We start from the raw sequence: 19,150 nt of genomic DNA, 5'->3' as shown, positions 1-19,150 counted from the left end.
TCTGTAATACAAAATGGAATAATAGCAGTGCAAACAGACGTGAACTGAACAATGCTAATTAAAGTTGCAAATATTAATGAAACAAGTAGAAGTAAAGGTTATTTCATTAACTATCAAGCGTAGAGATTATATAAGGATATGGTTAAGAACTATTATAATAATTAAAAAAAAATCACAGACAACATACAACTATAAGTGAAACAATGAAGAAAAGCATCATGTTTAGGGTTGTTATGTGCAAAAGAAAGGTAATTGACAAGACAGACAAGCAAATGATTAGATATGTTATATATTTTTATATTTACCTTGATGTCTTGTAAGACCTGTAAACAATTAAATGAGAATTAGTGAATTTTGTATATGTTCACTAACATTAAATAATTTAAAATTTAAATAACACTTCTATTCATAATAAACATAGGTATATGAACATAACGGGGAACAAACGGATCATCAAATAATCGCAGTTGGTGCCAATATACACAAAAAATATAGTTTAATCGAGAACTCCTTCTTTTTGAAGTCGGTTATATAGATGAATAGCTATTACTAAATATATAAATACATACACCTATCGTTCAGTAACAAATGCATTAGTAATAGCTATAAACCATATATAAATATCGATACAATACTTAAAAAGATACTAAAAAAAATTTTGTAATACCGTTAAATAAATTTAAAACCTCTATTAATTCATATCATTGAAGAAAGCCTTACAAACTCACGTTTTTCTTTCAGTGGATGAACTCAAAAAATACTTCAATAATAAAAAAAAAGATACCTATAGACAGCTAAATTATCATCGAGTAAACTAAGATATATAGCAGGCGGTTAGAGTAGGGCGGGGTAAAACTAGTAATTGGTAAACCCAAAAATATATTCCAGCGATATAAAACTCCTTACACCATCTGTAGTAAACTATATTTAGGGCGAAGTAAGGTAAATTTATAGGCACTATAATAAACAAGTTTATGGAACAACACAATTGTAACTTTATCAATTTCCTATAACATTTAACGCTAAAGAGAAATATATATGTATTAATATTGATAAGTGCTGACTGCGGAGCTCAGCATTAGCGTGTTATCGGCCGGATACGCCAGTTGCTGACTCGGACAGATAAAAACATACCGGGATAAACACCACCCGAGGTACTTTCCACTTGCTGTAGGTCAGGACTCAGGATTTCCTGTTAGATGTAGAACTATTGATGATACTGTATTATTTCCCTATCATTGAATACGTACGTAATATAAAACACGTTCACTCGGGTGTTAGGACGTAGGATATTTAGAAACAATGAAAAATCGCAGTTCATCATAATAAAAGACTTTGCTTTATTTAAAAATTCTGGTTTATGGTTGGAAAATTGTTTGACATTAATTTATGGTATTGATGTTTATTTTTAAATTCATTCGAACTTTTATTTTGTCTTACATTTTGATATTAAAGTTTCAAGAATATCTTTACAATAAAATAAATATTAAATTAGTCATTATCGGCGTACCTATATGATTTGTTATTTACTAAAAAATTCACAGATAAAGCAAAGAACGATTCATCCCAAAGGCGTTATTTAAAATTGGAACATATACTAACAACTGACTGATACTGCGTGTTCACTAAAGGCAATTATTAATTGTACGGTATATATGAAACTGACTGTACAAATATGTACATTATTTTACGTGAGTCATAACTGCATGCATGTTTATACCCGGTGAATCATACAGATGAATTATGATTATAATCAGCAATGTACATTACCTACGGTCATTTTTAAGATGGAAATCTATCTTCTTAAGGAGTAAAACACACTGATTACACCATTGGATTCTAATATACCACATCATCTGCTTCTTCCTTATCCCATTCGTTTCGGGTCGGCGTAATATGTTTTTTTCTTCCATTCATCTTTGTAGTCATTTAGTTATTTACGCTCTTTCATACCACATAATCTTTCACAGAGTCCATCCATCTCTATTTCGGCCTTCCTCTGCCTTTATAATCATCCACATTCATATAGAACACTTTGTTGGATTCAAATATATACTCCTATAGAAGAGTGCAGGTTTCTGGCAAAGGTATTTTTATGGTTAAAAGAACGCTTCAACGACTATATATAACTAACAAAAAATTGTATTAACTAAATAAAGTATTTGGAATTTTTGAACAAGCAAGCGGCTGAAATAGGTATGAGAGACCACCTATTTCAGCCGGAAAAGCAGCTTGCTTATAAGCTGTTCAGTTAATGTGATAAGGGAGTGAAACTGCAGTGTAGAGAGGTATGACTTCTGTTTCAGCTTGCGCTAGTCAGAAGTAAGGACTACACATAAATTGTATAAATTGAAATTGTATTATAAGTATAAAAGTTCAATGAAATGTAAGAACAGGTCAGGAATGGGTTTATAAAGAAACTATTGAAAAATTCTCTTGGTTGTGAGCCAAGGGGAAAGTTGTCAAATATGTATTTTATATAAACAGAAATAATATTTATTCAAATAAACTTAATATAAGCACTTTTGAATAGTTAGTATTTATTTGATTCTACCGCTCATTGGAATCGCAGACTCATCACAGAAGAACGAGCAAGAAATTTGCGTATTGCTCTTTGAAATGGCATGTTGTTCTAAGTAAATACATAATTAAGAGAATTTGTTAATATTAATCTTACTATATACTATTATAAACATGAAAGTTTGTGGTATGAATGGATGTGATGGATGGATGTTTGTTACTCTTCCACGCAAAAAGTACTGAACGGATTTTGATGAAACTTTACAGTAATATAGCTTATACATGAGAATAACACATAAGCTATAAATTTAATGTGGGTGAAATCGTGGGTACAGCTAGTAAACTATATATCAACTAGCAAACCCGGCCACGCGTTGATGTGTCTAAGGTTATTGAATATTGTGACTATAAATTGAGATTTAAGCTATTCTATCTTTCAAGTTGGATCAAATTGCACACAATGTGCAAATCAAATTTATAATCGGTTCAGTAGTTTAGGAGTCCATCGCGGACAAACAACGTGATACATAATTTTTATATATAAAGATATCAATACGTTGTCATTATATACCCCGAAATGACAACGTATTGCTCATCACAGGTATGTACCTATATATATATATATATATATATATATATATATATGTATATACGCGACGGTTAGTACTTACTATCGGGCGGGCCGTTAGCTTGTTTGCTCTTCTAGTTATATAATTAAAAAGACGTGAAGGTACTACAGATAGATTTTCAAATATTAAAGTAAGCGAACAAATTTTTCAATTTATACTATGAAAAGCTGACCCAGCATCGGATAGGAAGTTAACAAATCTCGGGGGCGTCGACCGCAGCCCGGGGAGTGACCCGGGTCTAATCTACAGTGGAAAGTCGAATCGGACGGATATAACCGGTTAGGGGTAGGTCAGGGTTGTTTGAGGGCTGTTTACGTTGAAATATGACTCTCGTCAACTTGCTGCCTCGTAATGTTCGCAAGATTTATAGGTATAAATAGCAGTGTATTGTTACGGATTTTTCTTTCTAGCTTGTATCACTCATTTTTATATACCTTTGGAAATGATGTATGATTTTAGCACATGTAAAGCTATAAATACATAAAAAATATTTATAATGCTAAATTAAAATAATTCATAATTGATTACCAAATTTAAAGAGTTCATGGATATTTTATAAAATTTATAGTGTTTTTTTAGAACAGCCGGAATTCGGTGCGGGCGTCTAGTTATAATATAGAAATAGATAATATTAATACTAGGGTAAAACATTCTTCGTCAGTTGCATTTTGAATAACATTATTATTTTTTTTATTTTTTAAATCTATTAATTTTTAAATCATTACTTTTCATTTTGTAGGATTTCTTATCTTGTATTTGCAGAACCCAAGTCTTCTACCGCTTAAATAAAATAAAAACAGTGAAAAAAGTGTTAGAGCACATTTAAAACGTTTCTATTTCCGGGCGGCGACATTTCAGACAAATTGGGGTCGATTTGTCTTTCCGACCGTTTCATGCATAGTTACACGCACAGCCGTCACCCGGGTACACCCGGGCAAAGTTCAAGGGCCGTCTGCGGCGTGTCTACGCGTATTCCCAACCGGCTATAACAGGGTATATTTCACCCGGACTTGGCAACCGGATTTAGAGAGCACGTACGCTGTAAGTAAGCCCTGCAAGTTAGCACGTCTGTTTAACGATGTTTTTATTGTTGTTGTGTTAGAAGGTACATATACTCGTATTTACAATTGAATACATATATGCGAATAAATGCGTATTTAGTATCATAGTCAAAAAGTTCACTTATTGAGTGAAAAAATGTTAATATTGAAGTAGCATGTTAAGCCGTTGTCACATCAAATTTTCACCGCATATTTAATTCCTGTGTACATAATGGCACAGGAAATAAATAAAATAATAATATGTTATTGATAAAAAAAACCATAAATAATGGAGGGAAAATTCTCCATTTTTCTTTTAAATATTTAAAATCATAGAAAACAATTTCATTTTATAGCAAGCGATTTACCTGCATTATCATCTTGTGTTGTTTGTTTGATTTTGAATATTACCCATTTCCTTATTAGTTACATAACCTAGATAGTTGGCATAAATAACATTCATTGTTCAATGATTAATATGTCAATTAATAAAATGTTGTGTACGTGGGAGTCAATGTAGCTATTTGTTATTGATCTTTTTATTTTAACAGTTTTATGTAATCATGCTTTTAATTTCATTTTAAAATGTTCTTCGCTGAACGAGCTTCTCTCTGGCTTTCATTTATATGTGAAACTTTATAGTTCACACATAAATGAAAACCATAAACAAGAGGAAGGAATTGACACAGCGGTTATAAAGTTAACGTAAATTTAAAATGGAAGTTAAAAAATGCTTTGGACATATTCTAGACATTTTTGACTGGGTATCTAAATATGAAAACGTAATAATAAATATAGTTTATAGACATATGTCACTTGTATACATAAACTTGATGTTATGTGTAGTACATAAATAACCTCAAATTAACTATAAGTATTTGAAGAAATATTTTATTTCCTTTCGAATTACAAACCACATATATTTTGCCGGAATCAAAGTTTAATTAGTTATTATTCTTACTTAACAATCGTTTCAATCAGCATTATAGATTATGGAACATTCGGGATGGACCATAGTATTCCTATAGATTAAGATATTGTGGCTTTGGAAAGAACTGACAAATGTACACGAATCAGAGACGAATAGGGGTGACGTGTTGTAGAAAACCAGCCTTACTAGTTTTGACGTAACAATTTGTACAAAGAGAAAGCAGGCACATATCTCTGTTGCTACTATCGATTTCTAGAGTATTGTTAAGTATATTCGTTAGAATAATCTGTCAATTTTTTTTAATATTCCATAATCAAGCGATTCGTCATCATCATCATCATCATTATCATCACAGCCTGGGACAGCCATCACAGTAAAGCAATTACGCATTTTTAATTGTAAAGTTATATATCTGTCGCTTTCTTTGTAGCGACTGGGGTTTTTTATTATATATATATATATATATTTCTTTTTCATTTATATCACTTTTTACACTACTTACTTATTTCTATTAATTAATTAGAAAGTCTGTAGGTTAATTTAATAAAGTACATTCAGAATTCGATTAAGCCGATCCTAAAGATACATTTATATTATTACTAGCTGTCAATAAGCTGTAAAAAACCCTATAAAAATAGGGGTTGGTGATAGAAGGGTGAAAATTTGGGGCTGCATGTATTTTTTAATGACACATAATAAAAAAATATAAATAAAATTTTTTTGCCAAAAAATAGAAAAATAATGATAGGGGTGGACAACATTTATCACTTAGAGGTATGAAAAATAGATTGTAGCCGATTCTCAGACATACTCAATATGCAATTATAAATAAAATTTCATAAAAATCGGTCAAGCCGTTTCAGAGAAGTATGGTAACTAACATTGTGACATGAGAATTTTATATATAAGAATAACAATACTATTTTTGTAAGGCGATTAAGCAGTAGAAAATCTGATAGTTTATTTAATAAAATAAAATTATTCCACTTTCAGAATTTCATTGTGCGGTTATTTTCTAAAGCTACATATAAGATATATGTAGCTAATAACATTATAAACTCAAACTTAAAAGTTTGTAAATATGGATGTTTGTTGCTCTTTCAAGCACAAACTACTGAACGGATTTTGATGAAACTTTACAGTAATATAGCTTATACATCAGAAATTTAACGCAGGTAAAACCGTGGGCATAGCTAGTATGTATATAGGGAGGGATCGAATGAGCCTATCTACAGTAAGGTAAACGTCCCTGTTTGTTGTCGGGCGCGTGACTGCTTCAAGTTCAAGGACGGGATTCGCAGGAGTGGATATCTTACGGCTGTCTGATCCCGATCCCGTGGCCCGCCGGGAAATATGAGCCGAACGCCGGCGGGAAATGAATGAAGCCATTCCGTTCTGTTTGTAAACAAGATAACAGAACTCTTTGAATGTTACGCGTGTTTAGAATAAGAGAGATATCTTGTGAATTGTCATGTTTAATAATGTCATTTTAATATTGAAATTATATTTATTACAGAAGAGGATCTTAGGCAGACTTAGGCTGCCTCGATGTGCCGTGACGGATTACAATGATTGTTTTTTTGTGACTGTTTATATATGTAATTATTTATTGATGAGAATACAGGTGTTAAATTTAAAAAAAGAAAGAAAAAAAGAAAAGAAAAAAAAAGTCTATTGACTAGATGGAATATTTTTATTATTAATTTTATTAGACACTAGCTACCCGCCCCGACTTAGGACGGGTGTACATGTATTTTACATATAAGATTTTATATGTAAAAGATTTTACATTAAGATACAAGTAAGTAGTTTAGTTACTAGCTAAAGCTTATGTTATTGATGGTAGACAAGTGATATAAATACTTAATTTTTTAAATAGATACAGATCGATACAAACACTCATGAATACAAATGTTTACACCATGCGAGGAATTGAACCATCGGAAGTAAAAGCTGGTGTAGCTACACCGCTAGACCACCGAGGCCGTCGAATAAATAAATAAATCATTTAATATTCACACACGGCACAAATCTATGTAAATGTAGGGTGTTAACTAGATAAATTCTGCCGAGACCACATCCACTAAGTGGACATGAATGGAATAAATTGTAGCATAGTAGAATCAGATGTCACATGGCCAATGCGTGACTACGCCTCGCCACGCTGTCTACCAGCGCCGACTGCATTCACGCTATTATAGGAAACCTGTTATTTGTAATCGTATGTATACTATCTCAACACCAAACCGTATGTTTTCGAAACTTACTTAATATAAAGTCATTTTGGATGCATTTACCATATCGCTGTTTGGTCATGGAGCACGGTTCATTTGTTCATTATTACTTAATGAAAAACTGTATGCCACGCTTAATTCTTATGCTCTTCGGTTTGTTGTACTCAATATTATTTGTAATTAATGTGTACTGCAGATATTAGATCACTAAACGATTACTTAAATGATAAACATGCACGGGATTTTCATTTAATGCTACACATAGACACGTAAGTATACAATATAAATAAAGTGGCTTGTAAAAAAAAGAAATTCAGCTGCGTTGCTTGCCAGTTCTTCTCAATTGAATCTGTATTCTGAACTGGGCGATAGCGAAAAAAACATTATTTAAAAAACTTGACATTCATAAGTGGCTAAAATGTGCTACTTGAATAAATTATTCTTATTTTTTTTTATTCTGATTCCCGCACGTTCCCGTGGGAATTTAAAGCATAATCTGAAATACATTTATTTATTTATCTGCGCAGGCCGCGTACGCTGATTAAGATGTAAAATATACTTTAGTTATTAAAGCATACATTTTCCAAACATATGTAATAGGTATGTATTGAAGTTTAGTAGTTACCTATGTAATGTTTTAAAAATGTAAATATCACATTTCTCAGTAGAAAGCGGCGTTTGTTAGCGAAAGTGTAAGAAACAATGTAGCGAGCGAGACCTACATATTATGCGACGCCCTTATGTATTCCAGTCGGCTTTCCGCCATTTTTATGATCACGCTTTGTTCAGGCCAAACCATTGTTCTTATGAAAATATATGAAAAGCAATAGCTAATTGCATGATATACTAAAATATCATTAAAATAACCATCCATTAACGTTCTACTATATAAGTATATAGTTGGAGTCTTCTCTGCACTTATTAGTTTATTCTGTACTAGAACAAATTTTTCCATGTTCTTTTTTTTGTAATGCTGTTGGCTGCGGCTGTGCTATACAGCTAACGAAAGATAGGAAAAATCCGCGGAAGGACCTATGGAGCGGCTGAAAGCCAACTCCTGGCTGACCGGAGGGGACCGCTAACGGTTCGCTAGAACCTCGGCTCAAGAAGTAATTTTGGTCCCCGTTTGAATTGGACGGAGGATGATCGGGTGTTCTTTCTTCTGTTCCGCTTCATTCCTCTAGTCGTCTCTTATGATCTCTTCAAAATAATAGTAAAAATATATATTTTTTCATAAATTGATGATATCTAATAATACTTAGTCTAAAGCTTATAGGAAATTCCTAATGTAAAGCGATTTTTAGTAGAACAAGATTCCATTTGAAAGCAAAATTTACAGGTAGTCTAGTCGAGACTAGCTAATTGCAGATGATATGACTCGTAAAGTCAATTACGACCCTCATGGAAATGTTCGAAATTGAAATTTACGTCCCGTATAAAAGTTGCCGTAGACACGAATGGACGCGAGACGCGACTTTATTTCGTTCGTATTTTTATAGCTTCATTAATGTTACAAGCATTATGTCTTAAAAGTTACAAAAGTATACCATTAAAAATATGAACACCTGTAGATAATTGAAATACCAAACATAACTAATTTAAAATAACCAGTACTCTTTTCAAATCATATAATTTATTTTGTCCAAATTGAAGTAATTTCTGGACAGTCACAAATAATTGCCCTGAGACATCAAAGATCTATATTTTTGAGACCATCTGTCCGTGATATGGAGTTATAGTATACCTATATACCTATATTTAGAAATCCCTAATTGATTTCCCTATTTTTCTATGAGAATAATTATATATTAAAGATATATATATATTGACCAACCATTTCACCTAGATAGATTGTTGATAAAATCATTAAACCATATGAATAAAAGTTAATTGTATAAAAATAAAGAAACAAAAATAATGGACGACCTCGGTGGTCTAGTGGTTTAGCACATCGCTTTATTTTCTATGTCCCGAGTGATTTTCGCACGTTACAAACATTTGTATTCTGTATTGCAAACAGGTGTTTTCTATGTATAATATGTATGTATTTACAAAAAACAATATTTAAGTTATATCAGTTGTGTAGTACCTGTTAACTGCGTGAAAGATGATAATGTAAGAAAGGGAGTAAATATAGGATATAATAAAGGACTGCATATAAATGGAAGAGAAAAACATAATACGCCGACCCCAAATAAATGGGATAAGTAAGAAGCAGACGATGATGATCAGTTGTCTAATACCCATAATACAAGCGGGGACTAGATGGCGCTGTGTGAATTTTCTAAGGATATTATTATTATTATACACAATCAAACATGTTCATTATAGTATATTTACGGTGTAAATAAAAATCCTACAGCGCATTAAGTAATTAATGTCAGATAACAGCATCCCGCATAACAAAACAGCAAAACTGTCGTCGGCCGCATGCAGTCGCTTTTAATTTATTGTCCTTAATGCAACACGGAAAAGGTATAACGTGGACAAAAGTGAAAATTTATAGCTTTCAGCGAATTTTCCAATTAACCGGACTCGTGCTGGCGTGGACGCGGCACAATATTGATTCTTTTTGCGAACCCGTCTACCGCTGCAGACAGTTTTTATTTGCTATACTATTATAGCTGACCCCGCGAACTCCATGCCGCCTCAGAATTAAATACGTCAAAGGTTTTTTAAACTTTATTTACTTTATTTTCTGAACGCACCCTGTATGACAGGTACAAACAGTTTGTATGGGAATGTTTTGATTGTTAGTATTTTCCATACAATTTCTTCATATTTTTTGTGTATGGGAAAATAAAATTGTTGATTTTTCATGCAATTACATCATATTTACTCACCACTTAAACCTCTTTTAAGGTTCTACAAATATTTCAAAACCAAAATTAGCCAAATCGGTTCAGCCGCTCTAGAGGTTTAGCGACAACTGACAAACGTCAATTCATTTTTATATATATTTATGAAGTAATAGCACAGGATTTAAGTTTTTTAATATCAAAACTACAATATTTTACTAGCTTTAATACCTTATTGTATTCTTAAGAAGCTGTTAAGAAAAAGCAAAAGTTGCATAATGGATGTGAAACACAAGCAAGCTTTCGAAGTTTTCATTATGGTTTGCGATATCACGCAGGAAGTTTAATATCAGAGCAGATAATAATTGTAGTAGGTAATATGTTTTATTTACATAGAAAACACCCAGACCAATCAATCATTTATACTCAAGTGTTTGTATGGTGCGAGGAATAGATCTCCGCGACCATCGGCAGTAAAGCGGTATGCTAAACTACTAAACCACGGCGACAGACATATGTACACAATCTCAATCATTAGTTTTAGATTACACTCATATATGAATCTATATGAGATTCAAACTATTGTATTAGCGAGATTAAGATAGAGTCGACTGTCAGGTCACTCGTGGTTAAGAAAAGATCGTTAACTTTTTGGATATCAAAAATCCAAAAGTGCGAATGAATAATAACTCGAATGTTTTGCACTGGTTTTATATCAATACAACGTGTTGGCCACGTGTTTTTATTTACAACACTATCATACATCGACCCGGTAGACCGCAGACTATCGGCTCGACGAGCTCTCAATGAACACGCCACGAGTGACCTAAATTTTTATTCAGCATGCACACATGTACAATGGGACAGATCGTATGTAAACACTAATTGGAAAACTAATCTTGACGGCCTCGGTGGTCTAGCGGATTAGCACACCGCCTTATCTCCAATGCCGCCGGTTCGATTCCTCGCACGGTGCAAACATTTGTATTCATGATTATGATTGTTTGTATCGGTCTGGGTGTTTTCTATGTATATTGTGTATTTATAAAAAATCTGTCTAAGTATTTGTATCAGTTGTCTAGTACCTATAACACAAGCTTTGCTTCGCTTGGGACTATTTGGCGGTGTGTAAATTGTCCTGGAATAGTTATTATATTATAATGTATGCATATATATATTGCATTTACAGATCTATCATAACCAAAAATACTAATTTTTTGCAAAAAAAGAAGTGATGAAAAATACGAAAATATTCCTTTTTTCCAAATTTTCATTGTAAAATCGTGTTTAGAGGTTATAACATTAGCTTGTGACATCACTTCTAATCTAAAGTATACTAAATACACAGGAAATATGAAAGGACATTCCACATAACGCAGCAAGTTACTAAAATTAGTTTTTAATGCTCCATAAAAAAACACTCAAAAACAAATCCGATAAAATAATTCATCCTTTATTGGAATAGTTAGCAATATTTCGTTCATTCTTTTTTTACTGTCCTCGTGTAAATTTTTTGTGGCGTTGTTAATAGGAGGCGTTACCCCACGCATTGCTTAGCAACACATTTGATAAATTAATGTTTAGATTGCTAGAGGATTATTATTTTTAATCTATATCTATAATGTTATAAAGTAGTAAAGTTTGTGAATTTGGATGAAAAGGTAAACTGTAATACTACTAATTTGATTTTCAAAATTCTTTAGCCCATTTATCGAGGAAGGCTATATACTATCTTAATCTTAATAATATTATAAACGCGAAAGTTTGTGAGTATGTATGTTTTTTACTCTTTCACGCAAAATCTACTGAAATTTTACAGTGATATAGCTTACGAATCAGAAAAAAATATAGGCTATATTTATTATTGAAATTTTACGCGGGTGAAACCGCGGGCCGAGATAATAAACATAACGCTACGACCAATAGAAGCGTAGCTGCATTGAAGAATCTTGTAAAAACGGATAAAATTGTAATAAAATAACTGATCGGCGTAGACTCAGATTATTTAAGTATAATTTTGTTCGTAATACATTCCTACATTTTAATGTCAAATAATAACGTAAGAAAATTGTTTTGGGAACGGGGCCACGCGATAAGCGTTATCTTAAGACGTATCAGTTTACTATGTTAGTATGTAAACATTAACTTTATATCACGATAACGATAAATATGGGTACGAACACCATGATTCAGGAAATTATTAAGGTATTGAAGTATTCGCGTATTATTCCATATGAGAATCTAATAGAATATTTAAAAAATGAAACATTACCAAACATTACGGTCTTAAATTGTTAAATAACTATACAATAGTTATAAATTGAGTTCTTTAATTAACAAACTGTCCGAATCGTCAATAGCAAAGTAGAATTCCTGGACAAATGATTGTATTTGAGTGATAATGTAAAATGAGTTCCAGAATGACTAATGGCAAATTATTAACCAACCTACTCAAACTATCACAATCAAAATTATTTAAACAAACATAAAAGTAAAAAAGGATCCCCAAGGAAGAAGAACCAATTCGCAAAAATGTCCTTTTGGCGTGGAATCAAACTCCCCATGGTACGGTGTATACAATACATCCTTTTTAATATCTTCTTTCAGTTCTATTTATTTTTAGAATATTATAATATTCAAAAGAGTAAATCAGAAAGTTTTTATTACTCATATGTTCCAGCGTCTGCTGCAGACGACCGTCGATCTACTCTGGAAAGGAATTATGAAATAACATTGTTTTGCGCTGTTTCGTAACGTTTTATATCTACCTGAATAATAAATACAGAAGTAAAGTATTAATATCATATTATTTGATCAATAAAAGAACTATCAAACAATGTTATAAAAGTCAGTTTAGTCTTAATTATATTTCTAAGCACAGTACAATAATTTGATTGTAATCGATATTGAGATTACAGCATGGTATCCAAATATATTCTGAATAGTCCGAAACCCTATCATTGAGATACATGTGTTCCTCTTCAATTTACAAGAAAATAATTGCTTATGGTTACAGATAGATAACCATAAATATATATGCTCAACAGTAAATTGTTGAGTATGTAACAATTTGTGATAAAATCTCGTAACTATAATAACTTATTTAATAACTATATTTATTTGTTTATGTAATACGTATACTGAACAAATCAAGAACATCTGTTATCATTGCCATCGTCGATTATACAATGTTATTTAGTTTTTATTATTTAATGCTGCTTATTATGTCATATTTTATGTTCTGCCATCAGATAATAAAGCTTAGATATAATCTATGCACATATTATTAAGTAACGGTGCACACAATATAGATACGTATTTATAGATAAGTATGTATATAAATAATATTAGATCAAATTAATCCTTGTCTTTTGTACAATGTAAAATAGAATAAGAATAAAAAACCATAAATGTTTTTCGATCGGTTTATCCTATTCTCAGGGAAAGGCAAAAGACTCAGCCCATACAGCTATTGGCTTCGGCAGTATAAAACTGGAATTTACTGGAATGTTTTGCAATTTAATTTCTAATTACATAAACTAATGTAGGTCTCCTTCTGAAGAAAAAAACATTGATATCCGCGCTAAAACATTATTACCGCGACAAAACATATCTGTCACAATTTTATACCTAAGCCCGACTTTGTCAATGAACTGACAATATAGATAATTATATAATGGCAAATAGACTGAAAATTATTTTAGTGTCACATGACCTGCGCATGTACAACTCTACCTACAAATGCATCTGCTGCGCAAGCTTCATCTTTCTATGGGCCTGTATATCTTTTTATGAACGTTAATAATTTATTCTAGGGTACATAGAAGTCTATTAGCCTAATACAAAGAATAAATTTTATGTGAACGCCGATCAATTTATCAATTTAAAAAAAATTGAATAGGACTGAGAGGTTGGATAAAATTAGGATAGGACTGATAAATTATGCCATGGGCATGCTTAATGTAAAAGAAAATAAAGATGATTCATAACATATTTGTTAGACAGAACATAAATGTTAAAGTATTATTAAAACTATCTGTAATGAGTATATAAACGTATGGAGCAGCTAGATGAGAGAATACGATTATCTAGCAATGTACATTACAATGCGAACTTCCGATGCATTAAAAATATGAATTATTACTAAAAAAGATTCGAGAATTAAATCGGCAATGAATGATTATAATACTTTTAATAGTCTTAATTAAATCTAAAAAAATAATGACTTCTATTTTTTAATTTAGTTCTGGCCGATTAACAGGTTTTATTTTTATCGCCTTTGATGGAATTTCTACCTACTACGCATGTAGAATTAGGTACATCTTCCGTTCTATTAGATTCCTTATTTCATAATAGGTAGGTACGAGTATAATAAATGCAACTAAAGTTACCGCGAGCATAGCTCTACTTCCATCTCATCGTACTCGCGTGCCACTCGGAGTATTGACCTTTTCACTATAAGCGATTTAGCGTAATCAAACCGGTTTCGATATTTTATCATAATCATAACATGTTATGATTTATAAATTAAATTTTAAATCATGGTGTTCTTGTGGAACATTAAACCCACCTGTGCTCGTAGTAATTTGGTATTCACATAAAATCCAAGGTCTCAAGTCACAAATAAATAAAAAAAACAAAAAAACACAACACACGCGACGTAGGTAAGAAGGTTCGAAAATTAAACTTGCGCGGGAAAACGAGTTGTAGTGAAGTGCATAGCCGATCGATAGTTGCAACGAGAATCGATATTATTTTACGTAAAACACGTTATGAACCGGCGTCGTCGCACGTGACTGCTGCCAGTGTGACGGAACGAACGCGGCAAGAGCGGCCACCGCCCCCGCCGCCCACCACCCCGCGCTGTCCGCTACACACACACACACTTTTAACTTACAGCAGACGTTTGATAAACAAATTACAAATTTTAGGTGGTTGTGTATACGTACTCTACGTTGAGAAATTGAAGTTTTAAGATGTTTTTGAGTATTTCAGAAAGATTTTGTATTGATAAAATGTTGGCATAAAGAACTTTCGATACATCTCATTTAGATATTCTATTTTACTGTAAGGCGGGACGTATGCTTTTTTTTTTGAGAATATGATTGAAACCTATGACAATACGACTTCAATATTTTTATAAGTTTAGAGTTAGATATAAATATACTTTTACACAAATACTAAAACTTTGATTCTAATGCAGTTAAGTTGATACTGTATGTTGAGTATATTATACATCCAAGAAGAATAGATAGGTACTATTGCTTCAAAATCAATTCCGATTTGTGTTGTATTGTATATCATTCAATAAAATGGAAAGTAAACGAACGAAGACGACTGGTAATAAATTCGGCTCTACATTTTCAATCAGACAAACCAAATAAAAAACCTATGCATTGTATTTGCGGAGTATTCTCTGTCTCCTTTTAATGCACGTTCGGAAGAGCATCGTTAAGACTTCCGTCCTTTTCTAGCGACTGAAGGTGAGCGAGCGACTGCATACATATGACCGTCGGCGACCGATAACATAGGTACACCTATTATCATACTAATATAAGTATCCACTTAAATTAAATAACCGTTTATGAGGGATACTTATTATTAATGAGTATGGGAAATTATTATTTTCAGCTTATAATAAGTGCATCAAGAATAATTATGATATTGTTTTTTAATGGATAATCCGCTAATGGTATTCGCTGACGGAGTACCAGAGGAGCATACTAAAATTAGTATAAAGGCAGGACAGTTAGCCAGTTGTGCTCAAATCACCAGAAGTTAACCACGATGTCTCTTTCGGCCGAACTGACGGTACATTATTGGCTGACGCCAGTGATCCCCTAATCCTCCTTACTAAGAATCCCCTCTCCTACCTGCGAAATAGTTTGTGGTTAAATAGGTATTATTACCTACAATGTCTAGTCGATTGCTGGCACGAACAAAATTTTTCCACCGGTCTGTACCAGGCGAAGGAACAATCTTCGTGTAGACCATGAATTATTATTTTACCGAAATTGTATAGCAATTTTGTAGTAAATTTCGAATTAATCGAATAGTATTTTAGTAAAATTATATAATGTATTTTAGTAAATCTTTTTAATGAATATAATAATTCAAATTTGAAATCAAACGTTTCGATTCAACAAGTAACATAGTCAAATTAAGAGTCTGTGTTCATTTAAGATGATTTAAAATTTAAAGTATTAAGTAAACATATTTATTCTAGCTGGATTATATAAAAAGCATTTCGCGGATACCTAAACGAAGGACGAAGCTCATGCCATACTTCAAGATTTCACGAATCGAACTACAAGCAGATATAATTGGAGAGAGGTAACGAGGGGCGAAGAAATTCCTTATTGCTTTTTGTTACATAATAATAAAAACAATTTTTTTATATAAACGAAATGCATACAAAAGAAGTATATTATGAGTAAAAAAGGAACAACACTAATTACCGATTTTAACAAAATATGTTAAAAATAGCAAATTCATTGTCCATTGAAATCTGTACAAGCCCACAACAAAATATGGTTGAAGTAAAAAATTCCTACATTCAGTTGATTGATAAAATTAAAAATTGATCATTTTGTTTTCATTATAGTTTCCGGTAATGAGCAATTATACGGCTACGAGTTCCGCCCGTAGCGGCGCGACGTAGCGCGCCGTAGAACAAACGTTTCGCTCGAACTACGCCTCGGTACTTATGCAAAAGAGGCCAATATTTCATCGCTCCGCCGTCTATTGCATGCAGCCAGTATTATCATAACAATTGCTATGTACTTGCACATAAGAATATTATACTTACATGCATTTACGATACTTAAAACTGGCTGAAATAACAGTCTCTAAACTGGAATTATAAAGAAAGATTTGATTATTGTATTTTTTTTTTATGTAATTGATGTCTGATGATAAATTATAACCATCGTATATTTATCTATATATATGAACAGTACTATGAACATCACATTATCATGAGACGTCTGCTATACCATGCCTTACCATTCCGGAGAACTAAGATGTTATGCTTCATATCCTTAAATTTCAATGCCGTAGCTCTAACTGAAACATACTTTAAAAGGAAGCTATTGCGACTATCAGAATAGAATGAGGCACAAAAGTGTATCACCCAAGAAGACTTCCTAATACTATATCTAAAAAAGAATATTTTAAGTATAGTCATTATAATACATTCATACATGCCAGTAGCGCGTCAAAAGTTATTCACAAAGATATGAATGAGAACTACAATAATAATAATATTCATAAGCAGTGTTTTGTATTATTAATAATAATAATATACGTAGTATAAAATACTACCTACCGCTACCCTCTCTTGAGCAAAAAAAATAATATAGGTATAACTGCGGAAGTGGAAAATACACGGAATTTGCTTATACTGAAGTGGATGGCATTATTCAGCTGAATATGCAATTAAATAGGGCCAGTTCAGCGTCAGCTATAAGCAGACTGATGGCGGTTGCGTGCGAGTGGGACAGCTATACCCGCCACTCGATATTATATTGAACAAGTTTATAACTACGTGTATTAGACGAACGAGTTGGTACAACGTTTTCTCATTTCCAGGACGAAACTTTTCTAATATTATAGTTTCATTCATATTGTCGGTAGTTTCGCGGAGTTTTCTTTCGTGGAAAATGAAAGACTATTTCCATAACTATTATTTCGCTTTTATAGCTTTGTTAGTTTCTTTTGCTTCAAATAGATTTGTTAAAGTTAGAAGTTTTCTACTTTATCGCTTGGAAATAATGTTACTTCTTAGAAAGTGTTATATTATAAGCGGCTACACTAAATGAATGGACGGATGGAACTTCAATTAATTTATTTAATAGGTACAATCGAATAGTTGCTATATATAAAATCTAAAACTTAACATAATTGGTTGAACTCGTTGAACATTGTATCATAGAAATGGGTTATTAAAGAGCTATTCTAATAATGATAAGTCTGCTTAGGTTAAAGACTTTTTCTCAGCTATTTCCCATTCCAATCAACCATAGGTCGCCTTGTATGAGTACATGTTTAGACTCATTTGATAAGGCAGGAAACTATCTTAGCAGAAGAAGGCACCTTTGGATTGCTATGGCGGACGTTACATCAGCCTTCGCTTGCGTACAGATGTTTTTTTTTATATAAATAATTACAGTATACCAAGTAAGAGGCATGCGACAATCAACATAGAAATCGCTACGCACTCATTATTAGTGTAATCAGTGTATAATAAAGACAAAGTCTGCATCTTAGATAAATGACAATAAAGTTTTTTTTTATTTATCAATAATCAGGCGCAAGATCTAAAACAACTGTGTATGTTCTATTATCCTTTAACGGTATTAATGAAAATAATAAACCGATATTTGCAAAACCCATTTGCTTTTGGATACAGATGTTTTTTCTAATATAGTCAAAGAACATAGTAATATTATAATTGTGATTATAAATGCTGTACAATCTGACGAAATAATATTTCCAACGAGATAGCAACGGAAAATATACATTAGAAATATTTCTTTGTAAGTGAATATAAAACCAACGCTCCCACATTGTTAATGTTAAATCATAATTTAAAAGAAATAAACGAATGTATCACACATTTTAGAATATATTACGAAAGGAGATAGCGTTAGGTACCTACGTACATAGTGATATAATGCTGAGAAGATCGAATTGAATGTAAATGTTGATTTTTAATTATATGAAGCTCTGCAATTTATGCAGGGCGGTGTCTCAGTTTTCTATGTAAACAGCGACACCGAGCACAATTTGCGTCGGAAACACGCTGTAGCGATGTTCTAGATAATGTTACTGAATTTTAGGAATTACCACATATATGTACATATACGTTCAAAGGTTTTCGAAGAATTTATACTATGTTGTATTATTAGGCAGATACTTAGACCAATACGTGACTGTTTTGAATATTTGAATATCTCTTACTCCTTTAATCAAGTTATTTGTTACAATTCGTTCAAGA

General features: G+C 32.2%; 1 protein-coding gene across 1 annotated transcript in view; it reads right to left on the bottom strand.

Moving 5' to 3' along the window:
* Positions 1-14,945, bottom strand: part of LOC131847095 (methylcytosine dioxygenase TET) — a 49,322-nt gene extending 34,377 nt beyond the window's left edge. Inside the window, exons 1-2 of the mRNA XM_059196555.1 lie at positions 14,723-14,945; positions 306-323 (exon numbers count right to left, since the gene is read on the bottom strand). The gene's annotated coding sequence lies outside the window, so the exon portion shown is untranslated. The remainder of the gene's footprint in view (positions 1-305; positions 324-14,722) is intronic.
* Positions 14,946-19,150: the final 4,205 nt, after the last annotated feature.

The sequence above is a fragment of the Achroia grisella genome, unplaced genomic scaffold (genome assembly GCF_030625045.1).
Source record: "Achroia grisella isolate CSIRO2021 unplaced genomic scaffold, CSIRO_AGI_Agris_v1 utg515, whole genome shotgun sequence".
NCBI lineage: Eukaryota > Metazoa > Arthropoda > Insecta > Lepidoptera > Pyralidae > Achroia > Achroia grisella.
Note: the sequence above shows the minus strand (reverse complement) of the source record. Positions and strands in the feature narration are given on the sequence as shown.